The following is a 14278-nucleotide window of genomic DNA, read 5'->3' on the forward strand; positions in this document are numbered from 1 at the left end:
GTACCACAGTAGCAAGTTTTGAGAACATTTACTTGCTCTCACCACGGGGAGGACCGGCTCTGCGCATGACCGGGCAGTCTGCTGAGCCCCCGTTTCTGTGGCCTCTGTGGTGCTTTCTTTCTTTCCCTCACCTGGGACTTCTCTGGGACTACATTTGTCCTGCCACCCTCACTGAACACTTGAGCCCATGTTTTGATCACAAATCCTTTGTTCTTTCAATTGTCCCTTACGTTCCAAAGGGTGGAAATGTGTCTCTGAGCATCGCTTCTCAAATGTTTATGTGTATAGAAATCACCTAGGGATGTTGTCAAAATAGAGGTTGTGGTTCAGAAAACCTGGGCTGGGGCTTCCGATTCCGAATTTTGAACACACTGCAGGTGTTGTCCTTGCTGCTGGTTCCAGGATCACACTTTGTGTGGCAACCTCCAAGTGAATTTTACCATCTAAAAAATTATCTAGCAACAATTTAAATAGGTGTTTCTACTTCAGGTCACAGGCCCATAGACATTTACCACACAGTGTCGCGGCTGAGAGAACATTCTCTTCTGCTCTGTAGTATCTCAAGGTTATGAGAAAACTGGCCAGAATACAACAATGACATTTTAAATGCCCACCCATCTGTCCTTTTCTGATATACTGTGCCGAGAAATGAGCAGAGAATTTTGAAGACCTAACCCCCCAAGTTGATTTGCTCCATGAAATGTTGACAATGGAGTTTTCAGAGAATTTGTGTTTCATAGTCCTAGATAGAGAAGCTTTCCTGGACCCCACAGCATCTGGCAGGCCTTGGCTCTACCCTAGGTGGGTGGTACCCTAGGTGGGTGGGAAAGGTGTGATTTTCTGACAGCCACCTGAGGCAGGGCCCTCAGCAGGAGCTGCAGGGGTGGGGATGGGACGGGGAGGAGGGATGGGGCAGAACCCCCCTCCCCTGAGCTGTGCCAGCATTCTGGGGCTCCGCCCCAGGCTGAATTGTAATGCAGCTCTTGGGGAAATGTTCGCAGAGACTTTCCCTCTGGGAGCCTCCCAGGAACTCTCTTTCCAGCCTCTCCACCCACTCCCCGAGTTTGGGGAGAACACATCAACACTGCTACAAGGGTAAAGAACCCATAAAATCATCATTAGTTTTTCAACTTTTAAAATTACATGCAGCAATTGGCTCTTGGGCTGTTTGTCAAGGGACTAGCTGCCAAAAACTTCTTCCCAGGAAAAGATTTTGTCCAGGAAAAGTTGGAAATCTCACCTTCAAAATAATAGTTTACTTCAAATACTTAAATATTTGAGGATTATAAGGAAATTTTTTAGGAAAAGTGGAGACGCAAAAATAAAATACAGATTTAGAAAAACATACATCATGGAATTAAGAATCTTCTTTGCATTGGGCAAAGAGTGCTGAACCTAATATAATATTTTTTTCCTGATTTCTGGGCCTCCTGGGCCTGCCCAGAGGAGCTGAACCCAGGGAGAAATAACGAACGCTGCTGGGCTGTCCTTTATGAGCAGTCACCCCAGGCTATTGGGCATCTATGTCCGGCAGGTGCCATCTGCTGCTCCTGGCAGCTACCAAGGCCGCAGGTTGAGGTCCCTCTTCCACACCTGGTTCTTGAGGCTCGCCTAGCAGGGTGCTGGCACAGGTGGCTCTGTCACAGCTTGCTTTCCTGTACCCCGCATTCTGAACAAGTCCTGGGAAAATTTGATTCATACTTCACCATCTTTGACCACTTGCTCTGATTATTGTTATGACTTTGAAACGATCTGGGGCATCATCCAAAGTGCAAGAAGCCATTCCTGAAAAAGACCAGAGGCCTCGCAAATGGAAACCCCTCTGCCACTGTACCCTCCCATCCTGGGAGTCAGGGCTTCCTCATTCGTGGGCCAGTTTCTTGGGACCGTGTCCTCTCCCCTGTGTTTCTATTCACCCTCCTTCCTTCCCCTTCTTCCACCTGCACGCCTCTGCCCCATGGCCCGCCTCCCCGCTAAATCACTCTCCAGTGGAGCAGCTTCTCATTAGACCTCTCGGGCTTCAGAGGCGGGGTTTATAAAATGGGGCTAATAGTAACCATCCTGCAGGAGGACGTCAGTGACATCAATTTGGAAATGGTTAAACATTCAAATGTCAATTTTTGCTGCAATTATTCTCTGATTGTGAAACAGGAAACAGGAAATCCCTTCTAAGAACTCTAGTAATTCTGGAAATTTCTAACAGAAGTTAGAGTCTCAATGCTATAGCTAAATGTACCCTTTCATTGATGATGAATGTTCTGCAATAATTATATTTTCTTTGACTGGCTTCTTTCCTACCTTCCTGCTTTCCTTCCTGACATTTCTTATTTATATCTTTCTCATCTCTCTTCTCCCTCCCTTTCCCCATTTTTCCTAACCATCTCGCTCCCTCATCTCTTGCTTCTCTTTATCCTCAGAATAAACGTGAAGAAGACTTTGCTTGGCTTGAAGCAAGATTTCTCAGTGACTGAGTGAGTTAACTATAGGTTGAGATGCCCCAAACAAGCACAAATTATGCCTCTACTATGCTAGTCCTTAGTATGGCTGAACAAGGGTTTCCGGTTCTCTGCATTCTGGGGTATGGTAGGATTCTACTTCCTAGGCTGCTTGTGATTGGGTGGGGCCACATGACTAGTCCCGGCCAATGAGTTGTGAGCAGACGAGGTATATGTCCCTTCCGGGCTGGTGTGTCTAGTTGCTGACGTGAGACCTTCCAGAACTGTATCCCTCTGGTACGGCAACCAGAAATGTTTGAGACGACACCTGCTTTATCAACCTGGGCCCATAAAAGATTACAAGGAGCAGGTCTCCTAAGAGAACCATGATGGACACACATCATGAGTCAGAAATAAACCTTAGTTGTTTTAAGACACTGAGATCTTACAGTCGTTTTTACCACAGTGTTAATTAAACTATGCTGACTCTAAACTGTGAACTTCTCTAGGGAAAAGAAAAAAAGGAATGAAGAAAGGACACTGCTTTTATTTAGAGGTTATTGTATGTCTCTGCCAGGTGCTTCATAACAGCACATTAACTTATTATTAATTATTGGCCCAAAGAATTCGAACTATGGCTACTCCAGTATTTAAAAAACTGACTTGTAGTAGCACACGTCCATGAGCATCTTTTAACACAATGGTCTTTACTACATAGGCAACTAAGGTAATGAACAGCTTCCAAGTGGAGGATCCAGATTGATAAACACAGACTCCCATGACAACAATCTAAATCTCAGCAGGGTTCGAAGGGAAATGGTTATTGTTTACTCATTCAAGCCTTCTATCCATCGATCAGACATTTTCTGAGCACCTACTTGGCCAGGCACTGTGCTAGGTGCCAGGAGAACAGTGACCGCTTTCTATAAACCCGTTACTGCGTTCAGAGCAGTTCTCCTCATGTTATCTCCTTCTATCTCACAAACACAAAATGCTCACTCTGTTTTAAAGATGAGGAAATGGAGACATAAGGAATCAAGTAATTTGATCAAGCTCACCAAGTAGGCAGAAACAGAACTGGGATTACCCCCTATTTTCACACAAAGTCCACGTTAAATATTCAGCAATTATAAGAAAGGACTATTGGGGAAAGGTTGAAAATGGAAATTTAATTATAAAATGTATCAAATAATTTGTGTGCTGAAAAAAGGGAATTTCTTCCTGAGTCCATGGATGTCTTAGTTGTGAAACCCCTGAAATGTAGACAACACCAGAAGATCCGGAAAGTATTGATGACCTAAAAACAATAAGAAAAACTGCTCTACAGTCATATTCTTACCAGCCCAGCTAAGAGACAAGAGCACTCCATTTTCAATGCTTTATTTCCCATGAACTCCAGCATTAGTGGGGAAACAGTAATTATGCATATTTTTGTATTTTTAAAATAAAAAGATAAAAATATAAAAGGCAAGCCAAAAGTTATTTGAAATTTCTTTTCTTCCTTTTACTAAGTACAGATCTGGAGGAGGGGTTACTGTTCGTTTTCTCTTTCATAGACTTATGGAGCAGTGGAGGTGGAAGAGAATGTGAGAAGTCATCTGAGTGCTCCCTTTGTTTAGAGATGTACAAAGTGACAGCCAGAGAAGGAAGCTGTTGAGTCCGTGATGGGGCTGGGGCTGGAACTCAGGCTTCAGATCCCCTCCAGTCACTCCAGGGTCCATTTGACGAAAAATGCTTCCTCCTTTTCCCTTCAATTTTGATTCAAATGCCATATCACTGCATCTCAAAAAATCTTACTGGATATATCAGTAAATTACAATTTGTGAAAATTTAGGTATTTGAGTCATTTAGAAAAGTGTTATACTCAGAGTAGAAAAGTTGGAATGCTGAAATGTAACATTAGCACAACGAATTCACCACAGTGAGAACAAGCCCTCTGCTCTGTGTAGTGAGTGGCTGTCCATCTGATTTAATGCACAGGTCAAAGTCCTCTTTGTACATATCAATAAATACAAAACTAATTTATACATGAAGTTTGCATTGCAATCTGATTTGCTTCAGTTTACTACTTTGGTTTAAAGTTAAAGTTTAGTTAAAGTTCAGTTAAAGTTTACTCTCCCTTCTACAAGCCAACAACGCTGGAACTGACGTGGTTCTGTGGAAGGAACTGAGAGCCAGACGATATGTCAAGAGACCTGAAGTGTAGTCAGTTTAGCCTGGTTAGCTGCTGGTTGTGAGCACTTGGGCCAGTCACTTTACTTCTCAGATCCTTGGTTCCCTTGTTTTTAAAATGAAGATATTGGAGTCCATTCCCCAGGATGCCTTCAAGCTCTAGCACTCTCTCATGGTGTATCAGTCAAGCTTCTGTCAGGGGACAGAATTTGCCATAAATGGCCCAAATAAAGAGACTGCATTGGGAAGACAACTTTCAGATCTTGAGCAAACAAATGATGACGAGTTGCTGAGGCATGAGCAATACAGAAGACTTTTACCAACCCTACGTGTAAAGGGAGGAGGTGAAGAAATACTTACTAGAGCCCAAGAAGTGCTGGGATTCTGGATGCGGGGCTATCAGGTAAGGGCTATAGTTGATGCGTGTGGAGAAGGCAACCAGAGCCAGAGGTACAGCTTCAAAACAGGGAGGAGTCAGGGAGGAAATGTCCTGCCCTTCCTCTCTTCCAGCCTTCTAATGCCCTGCCCTGCAAGGGCTGAACCCAACCAGAAGCAAGAAGCCTGCCGATGCAGTCTCCAGAGGTCGGCCCCCCAGGAAGACCAGGGCAGAGAGCGGGGAGAAGGCAGCCTCTAGTGGCAAAGGGGTCCCACTAAACTGCACAAATGCTGACATGAGACAAGTTTTGGTTAACTCTTTCTTCTCTTCACTTGCAATTCAAATAAATTTCAATGAAATGTTTTTTCAAATCTTCTATTGTTGACCATTGCATTTCTTGAAAACACATCAATAAGAACAAACAGTAAGTACTCATGAAGTCCTAATTCTGCTATATTCCTTTTATTTCTTCTTTGCTATCATTACTACTTTTAGTTCCTTCTGTTATAGAGCTTACTAGTGAAGTCGTTTCTTCTTCTGGTCTGGTTCACAAAACCAAGTTCTTTACCTTTTTAATTCCACTCTGCTTTTAATCCAGGAACCATTCCTAAAAACCTCTATAGAACCAACACATTTAAAAAATCACACCCTTCTAGAGGAAAGAAATAAAAGACATCCTTGAAATTTAAATAGTTGTAAAAACAGCAAAGGTGGTGCTGTTTATTCTGATCTGATGACGAGTTTTGCAGGTTTCACATGTATTCTGGGACTGGGATGATGTCGTGTCCAGTCTCAGCTTTGACAATGGGTGGTGCACATCACCACTGAGCAGCATGCCCCCAGCCGTGTGGGGTCCCTCCTACTGAAAGTCTCAGCAGGGAGCAAGGCTGGCTCCAACAGAGGGAAGAATTGCATTTATCGCTGCCTTTGATCCAACAGCCTGCAAAGGTTTCTCCAGAACACAGTGTCACTCTTACTGGATCAGACAAGGTCCTCCTGCCAAGCAGGGTGCCACGAAGAAAATCCAGCTCTGAGCGTGAGCCAAAGCAATCAAAGTGGAAACACAAATGTCAGAAGACCAGGGGGCAAATGCCAGGTGCCTCCACAGTTATCATTAGCATCAATATTTCAGATGCCCTGGTTTTATTCAAGTTCACACAAGATGGAGACATCGTTGTCAATAACACAAGGACTAATACAGAGCAAATGTTACCTTGTCCCCGGATCAGCTCCAGAAAGTTGTGCATAGTGGGGATGACTTATTTGCTGCACATTTTTTGAAGGGCAGAGGGACTGTTACTGAGAGGTGGAGACAGAAATTGAATTTGCAGTCTGAGAGGGCAAAGAATGGGGCTCCACTTTTAATAGGCTCATCGAGGTTGGCCTTTGAGCCTATCTCTGCTTCCCCCAGGGATGAGAGGCCTCCAGCTGACTGTACAGGAGTCTCATGACTGGACTCGTGATCTATGGAACACAGTTCAGCACAGGCCGGGGCTTCTAACTCTCTGGAGGAGGAGTGGCGTTTGTGGCCTCCATAGTTGGTAGCCTAGACACATGCGCCCCTTTTCTGCCACAGGATGGCCATTGTCCATTGAATAAAGTAGAATAATGATTGCTTCGTGTCCGTATTTTTAAAACAGCTTGTGCATTTTGAAAAATCCTATTTTGAAATGAGGACTGAATTATTTAGATATTTTTTTCTCCATCTCCATCTCTGAGCAATCGCCAATAGCAAACCGGGCTGGAGGCGGGCCATTCAATCAAAGAACAATTGGGAAAAAATGTAAATCTGTAGTTTTAAATAAGGATACTCTAATTTCAGCTGTAAGATGGATAAGCAGGCAAGCATGGAGTGTGGTACCTGCCTGAAGCGTGCAACCTTCTATTCTGGAATGTTCCCTTTGTTTCTGCTGGTTTAGTCTCCTCCTTCCGTCTCCCTCTCCCTGCCCAAATGTTTTCTTCGCCTCCTCTGCCCTGGACTTTGTGCCATACCCTTTGCCAGGAATGGCTTTCTCCACTTTGTTACCCACCTGAATCTTACTCCTTTGAAGACTCAGTTCAAGCCACTTCACATTCATAAAAGCTTTCCTAACCTCTGCACACCATTGAATCTATGAATTCTGTTTCAACTTTTAGTTAGCGCTAAAATGTCCTCTGATAGTTTCAGGTGTTATTACGTTATATCAATTAGTAGATAGCAAGCTATGGGATATCTAAGTACGTGACTATATTATTTTTTAGCTACTATGGGAGACAGCCCAGTTCAAGGCACATACTAGGTGATGTTAATTACTTTTTATTTATTTTCTTATAATCTTTTTTCAAAATTCCTATATAGTTCCAGATTATTTCTTCATAGCATCATTCTATTCTCTACCTGTCTCCCCCTAAAAATGAACCCTTCGATTTACCTGAGTCCTGTCTTTGCAAGAGTAAACAGAGTAGCAGACGTCTTCTCTAGCCCCTGTGTGTGTGCATGAGTGCAAGTGTGCGTGCGTGCGTGTGTGTTTGTAGGGGTATGGGGAGAGAGAGAAATTGAGAGACTGAACAACTGACTGTTATTTGGATAAGGGTCTGGGTAGCGGTCAGAAAGGAAAGAGTTAAACCTTTAAGAATCTTCCAATAGGAGATAGAGTAAAAAGTCAATGAAATAAAACCACTTTTTTCTGTCAAGGAAGAAAAGTCAAGTTTTGGATAACAAAATGGGGCCTTTTTACTAAGTATGATATTTTTGAGTTTTGGAACAGATCTAGTAAATGAAGCAATGGAAAGAAATTAGAAAATGGAAAATGGAAAGGTAAATACTTGACAGTTTTGTCCTGTCCGCAATTTATAATGGCAGAAGCTGTATAAGCTCCCTGAGGACACAGAAGATAGCTTGGATATTTTTAGGGTTAGGTTATTTATATTTATTTGTTAAAAATACATTGTGGCATCTGGATTTAATGAATACAAAACACTAGTCATAAATATCTGATGAAAGAGTTAGGTTAATTTTAGAACCTAAAGGGATAGTTTTGTTTGGGTCATAAAATCCAAATGTTAGATCCTATTCGTCTTGCCAGGAGAGTATTTAAGGAAATCACAGAACCTATAAAGGCTGTCTTTCTCTGACCCTGAGAATCTCCTCATTGTATATGACAAAATGTCTTCTTACGGAGTGTGGCTGTTCAGATCACTTACCTGACCCATACAAGAAGAATATATTCTTTCCCGTAGGAATCAGTTTTCTAGCCGAGTATATCTTTATCTATATATAAACATATCTGTATGTGTGTGTGTGTGTGTGTGTGTGTGTGTGAAGCTGCACAACTTTCCCTCAGCAGCTTGAAACCAAGTTTGGAGCATTCCGTAAATTACGTAACTACTTGTTCATAATTGGATCTAGGTTGTTGAGAGTGTTTCTAGGCTGAAGGCTAACCTTTCAGATCCAAAGAGAAACATATCTGGTGAGATATGTTTACTTTAGTAAGATGAACAGGCCTGGCATGAGCCTCTGTGGCGCCATTTGCTAATTAAGAAAAGGCTGTCCTCAGTGTAGGTGCAGCACTGCGAGCACAGCTGGGCTCCGGGTGTGGGGGGAACTGAGCCCCATGCCCCCTGCAGCCTGGTGCTATTATATAGCACACAAGCTTTGCAGCAGCATGTGGGTGCTCTGATCATTAAGATGTTAAATGGCTAGCACTAAAATAAGTCTACAGAAGGTTTTATGTACAACTTTATCTAGAGACCAGTATTATTGATAAATTAATAATCAGCCTCAGATACTTGACCCACCCTAGAGATGGGTAGGATAGGGGAAGGTGTTCTCAATCTTTTTCACCAAGGAAGAATTCCCTCGGTTGTTTTTCACTCATACGGTTTATGTTTGGAGATAATTGGTCCAACAAAATAATTGAATTCCTTAAGCAACTATTTATTTGCATATTTTGATCTTTTAGTCAAGCAGATGTAACTGCCAACAGAGCTTCTGATGAGCATATGATGAGTATTGTCATGTTGGGTTTATGTGATCTTTAGTTCAGAAAAACTTACTCTCTTATTTAATCCATGTATCTATGCCTCAAGTAAATGTATGATTCTCACAAGGCTTTTTGCTTTTGATATTTATTTATATACCCTGAGGTTCTGAAACCTTAAATTAGGAATAACTAAACTGTGTCATGAGTGAACTGTTCCCCTTAAACTTACTCTCTTCTCATTGTTGATAATCCTGAGCTATAACGTAGGAAAACTTCAAAGCTACGAGGATAGTACAGTTAAGAAGTGAGGATCTCTCCAGTTCTTTGACTGATTTTCCAGTGGCTAAAGATTTGGTAGGATTCTGCTCAAACTTTTCATTTTACTTTAATTTTTTGGAGGAAAGCATTTTAACAACATGCCAAAGAGTAGACAAACGTACAAAAGCCTTGACTACTTCTTGCCCAATAGAGGAGAAAACTGGTCATCTTACCCATTTATTTTTTTATAAACTGGAAAGTATTTAAAATAAAAGCTCCCACATGTTCTAGTAAAATCATCAGGACTGTGAATGAGTTGATTGGATTTAAAGACAGAGAAATGAATCCTTAGGGAAAATTTGGGGGGGCATGAAATAATATGACTGAACAAGAGCAATGTTTTACTTATGCAAACACCTTTAAAAATGCTTGTATAATTCTAGACTATCTCTCTATATCTATATACAGAGGTATTCTAAAAAATAGGTTAGCATTATAGAAAAAAATATATGTATATAGTGGTATTGAGCCTTTGGCTTAAATGGAAAGCAAATATCATTAGTATTTGTTTGTTTTCCCAGGGAAAGACTTGGCTTTTGATAATAGATGCCAGTGATTAATCGCACCCTCATCTTTTCTATCTGGGATAGATAATGTAACAGCGTGTGAAGAGATGCTGTCAGTACTCCAGCAGCTCCCCTCACTTCCCTCTGACTGTTTCTGCGTGCCCATCCCCTGGCTTCAGTGTGCTTAGCACCTAGAGGCTGGCACCTGTGACTCTTTTTGGAAGATGGCTCTTGAGCTACTGGTGCTCTGGTTCCTGCAGTCCTAGCCAGCCAGGTCCATGGGTGTTCACGTGTCCTCACGATAGCTCTTACCAAGGACGGACTGGCACAGAAAGCTCAGCAAACTTGCCTCAAGTTGGGATAAGATCTGGAGTAGAATCTAGATTCCAGAGCTCCCCAGAGGATGAGCCTGAGGTTGAGGCTTTGCCTGAAGTTGTGTCTTTGCTTGTCCTCTTCTGTCTTGCCCCACATCCCTCATGCCTCCACAGGTTTCTCCTGGAGCCCTTCTGTACTGAATCACTGGCACAAAAATCTTTATCTCATTGTCTTCTTCTTGGGAAGCCGACCTAAGACAATATTCAAACATCACTGCAGTAAAAGTTGTTCACATGCATGTGAAGTTTTATTAGATGTGGATGCCATGCTAATTTCCAGATAAAACAATGATGGTGCTCCCTCCCCACCCTCCAGCCTGGACTCAGAATCATGGCTGATGTCTGGTGAAGCATAAATCAAGCCAACTTTGTTCTAAGTAGAATCACAGGAAATGGTGGTAGTTGTTTTTGATTATAGACTTCTTAATATATTGGAGGACATATTAATCCATAGAGGCATTAATGACCAAAATTGTGAAATTAGGTAATTCACAGAAGTACAAGAGCAAAAGAAACAGTCAGGGACCTTATGTTGAAGAATGCAATAGAGCTGGTAGATGCACGGCGAGGCTGGGGTTATTGATGTCTGAAAGCCTCTGAACCCGAGGAGACAGTCGATGCTAGTCTTGACTGAGCGTCTGGCTATGAATTCCATGGCGCTCCTTCTCTGGCCCTCAGTTTACTCACCTTGCACGGCCTTTTTAACTGAGCATTTTATATGATTCCATTTTCTCTCCTTCCCTAGCGTTTCACTTTTAGTTCTTTTCTTTTTTACTTTTTTTAGTGGTTGCCCTTGAGATTGCACTATACTTTTACAGCTAACCCAAGCCGCTTTCGAATAACACGATGCTACTTAACGGGTAGTGTGAGTACCTAATAATAACCAAATAATCCTAATTCCTCCCTCCCATCCCTTGTATCATTGCTGTCATTTGTTTCACTTTTATCTAAACATATATCTATATATAGACACATAAGATATATAGATAAGCATACATAATCAAGTACATTGTTAGTACTATTATTTTGAACAAATGGTTATCTGTTAGATCAATTAAGAGTAAGAAAAATAAAAGTTCTTATTTTACTTTCATTTATTCCTTCACTGATGCTCTTCCTTACTTTATATAGATCTGAGTTCCTGACCTATATTATTTTCCTTCTCTCTAAAGAATTTCCCTTAACATTTCTTGCAAGGCAGGTCTACTCACAACAAATTCCCTCAATTTTGGTTGTCTGAGAAATCCTGGTTGTCACTGTCACTTTTGAAGGATAAGTTCACAGAGTACAGAATTCTGGTTGGTGTTTTTTTCTCAGCACTTTAATATTTCACTCCACTCTCTTCTTGCTTGCGTGGTTTCGGAGGAAAAGTTGGATGTAATTCTTACCTTTGTTCCTCTCTAAGTAAAATGTTTATTTCCTCTGTCTTCTTTCACGATTTTTTCTTCGTCTTTGATTTTCTGTAGTTTGAAAATGATATGCTTAGGTATAATTTTGGGGGCTTTTCTGCTTGGTGTTCTCTGAGTTTCCCAGATCTGTGGTTTGGTGTCTGACATTAACTTGGGGAAATTCTCAGTCATTATTGTTTCAAATGTCTCCTCTGTTCCTCCTTCTCTTTCTTCACCTTCTGGTATTCTCATTATGAAGATTTGCAGCTTTTGTAGCTGCCCCACTGTTACTGGATATTCTGTTCTGTTTTTTTGAGTCTTTATTCTCTTTGCTTTGTGGTTCTCAAGGATTCTGTTGATATATCCTCTAACTCAGAAATTCTGTCTCCAGTTGTATCTAGTGTATGAATAAATGCTTCTAAGAATTCTTTATTTCTGTTATAGTTTTTCATCTCTAGCATTTATTTTTGGCTCTGTCTTAGGATTTCTATCTCCTTGCTTACAATCATAAACAGCCAAAGGAATAGCCATATGTGAAGCTTTATAAGCTGGAAAGTTTACACCAATATCAGGGTGCTCTATTTCCCTACATCTGAGAGCATTGAGGGGTACTTGCTGGAACAGCAGCACAAGAGCTTGCTAAGGATTGCGGAGAGCAGTGGAGTACGAAAGGACTTACAAAAAGGGCACCGGATATCTCACTGGGGAAGCAAAGCAAAATTTTGAGTCTTATTCTCATTCTCACCAGGAATCTACCACAGATTCAAGCCCCTTGGAAGTTGCAAAGTTAAGAATGGCAGAGACAGAGGAGGGGAGAAAATTGCTCTCAGGAGAAAAGAGAAAGAAACAAAAGGAACCAAAGGCAGATATGTTTAATTTTAGAGGAAAAGCATTCTTGAACCTGAGGGGTCTTACGTTCCCAGCCTGTGAGCACTGTGGGAGTGTCCGGGGAGTCAGTTCCCTGAGCTCTAGTTCATGAGAGGCACGTGCCCTGTTGCTGCTCTTAAAGAGTCGCTTGCGCATTACTCACCAATCCCACAAATTCTCAAATGTGACATGCAGTTGGGCTGGAGCCATTAAAATATTGAATATATCTTCAAAGTGGCAATGACAGTGCAGACTCACGTCATTCTGAGTGTTAAGCAAAGTGTTCATGGGATAAAAGAAGTATGTAAAACGTCCTCATCATTCCTCTTTTATCTCATTTTTTTCCTGTTGGAACATGGGTCTAGCCAGGTAAAGGCATTCCGGAGAGCAGGCTTCCAGAAAAAGTGTGAGAGATTCTCTTTATATCATTCAAATATTTACTATCAGAAATCCTTTACCCAAACTGGCAGTTGTTCATATTTCCCGTAGGTGTAAAATGACTCTTCTGATATTAGGGCTTTAGGAGTACAGGAAAATTCAAACGTACTTTTTGTACCAACTGTTTATTTAATTTTTAAAATAAATGCATTTAAATGCTACAAAATTGAAAAAGTAAACTGAAAGTTTCCCTCCTGCCTCTGTTCACCCGATATTTCTCTGCAGCATTAACTAATGTTACCAGTTTCTTGGTATCTTTCAGAGATGTTTTATATAAGCAAACACTCGCTGGTTGTGTGTATGCATATGTTTTATATACTGTTATGTATATTCCTTTCTTCACTTAACGACATAAATTAGAAGTTATTTCATATGAGTATTGACGATCTCTCTTCATTTTAAATACAGTTCAACACCCTGCACTCTCTCTCTTACTTTCTTTTTAGAAACAGAACTAATCACCATCATTTATTTGCTTATTGCTTCTGACATCCAACTAGAATGTTAACTACAAGGGAGTAAATATTTTTTACTGTTTCATTTACTGCACACATCTACAGTGCCTCGTACAGTGTTTGGCACATAGTAGACACACAGTAAATATTTGAATTTGTTTACTGAATGAACAGATTAGATTTTATAGCTACATTTTATTCTATTGCACGCATTTGACAAAATTTATTTAGCCAGTCTCCTATAGATAGGCATTAAAGTTGTGTATGGTCTTCTGCTGTTACAAGCTCTGCTGCCAAGAACATCCTGGTACACACACCGATTAACCCATGAGACAGTGTATCTTTAGGGAAAATTCCTAAAAGTAAAGTTGCAGGCTCAAAGGATGTGAGAATTTTTAATTTTGATAGATAATGCCAAATTGCTTTCTTTCGAGGTAATGCTAGCTTATATTTCTATCACCAATATATGTATGCATAAGTAAAATTATATTTAGTTTATTTAAAAGAAAACATATTAATTGCAATGGAAATGAACGCATGGTGCTTTTCTCCATTAGGAGAGTACGTTGGAGACCTACTGTCTGAGATTAATATATTTTTTCTTTGATTTTATTGAATACTAATTACTCAAGTCTAAAATAAATGTTAATTCATTGTTAAGTCTAGGAATTCCACATCTTCAATGCCTAAATTAAAAATTATAATTTATAAACAAATGCACTGTGCTCCAACGTAAAATCATATCATAAAAAATCTGAGCCAAGGAAAATTCATTGCTTTGGTTATCAATTATATTCATTAATAAAGAAATCTGAAAACTCAAACTTGCTTCTGCATTTTACTGTTCTTTATGGAAAATTTTACATTTCAGTGTAATCTAAATTCAACTGGGAATATATCTTTGGCCTCGTCTCTATTTATTATCCTAAAAATGCAGTTTAATGTTAGAGGTTGTTAAACCACTAACAAGAAGGGAGATTCGAAGCT

The sequence above is a fragment of the Equus przewalskii genome, chromosome 3 (genome assembly GCF_037783145.1).
Source record: "Equus przewalskii isolate Varuska chromosome 3, EquPr2, whole genome shotgun sequence".
NCBI classification, from domain to species: Eukaryota; Metazoa; Chordata; class Mammalia; order Perissodactyla; family Equidae; genus Equus; species Equus przewalskii.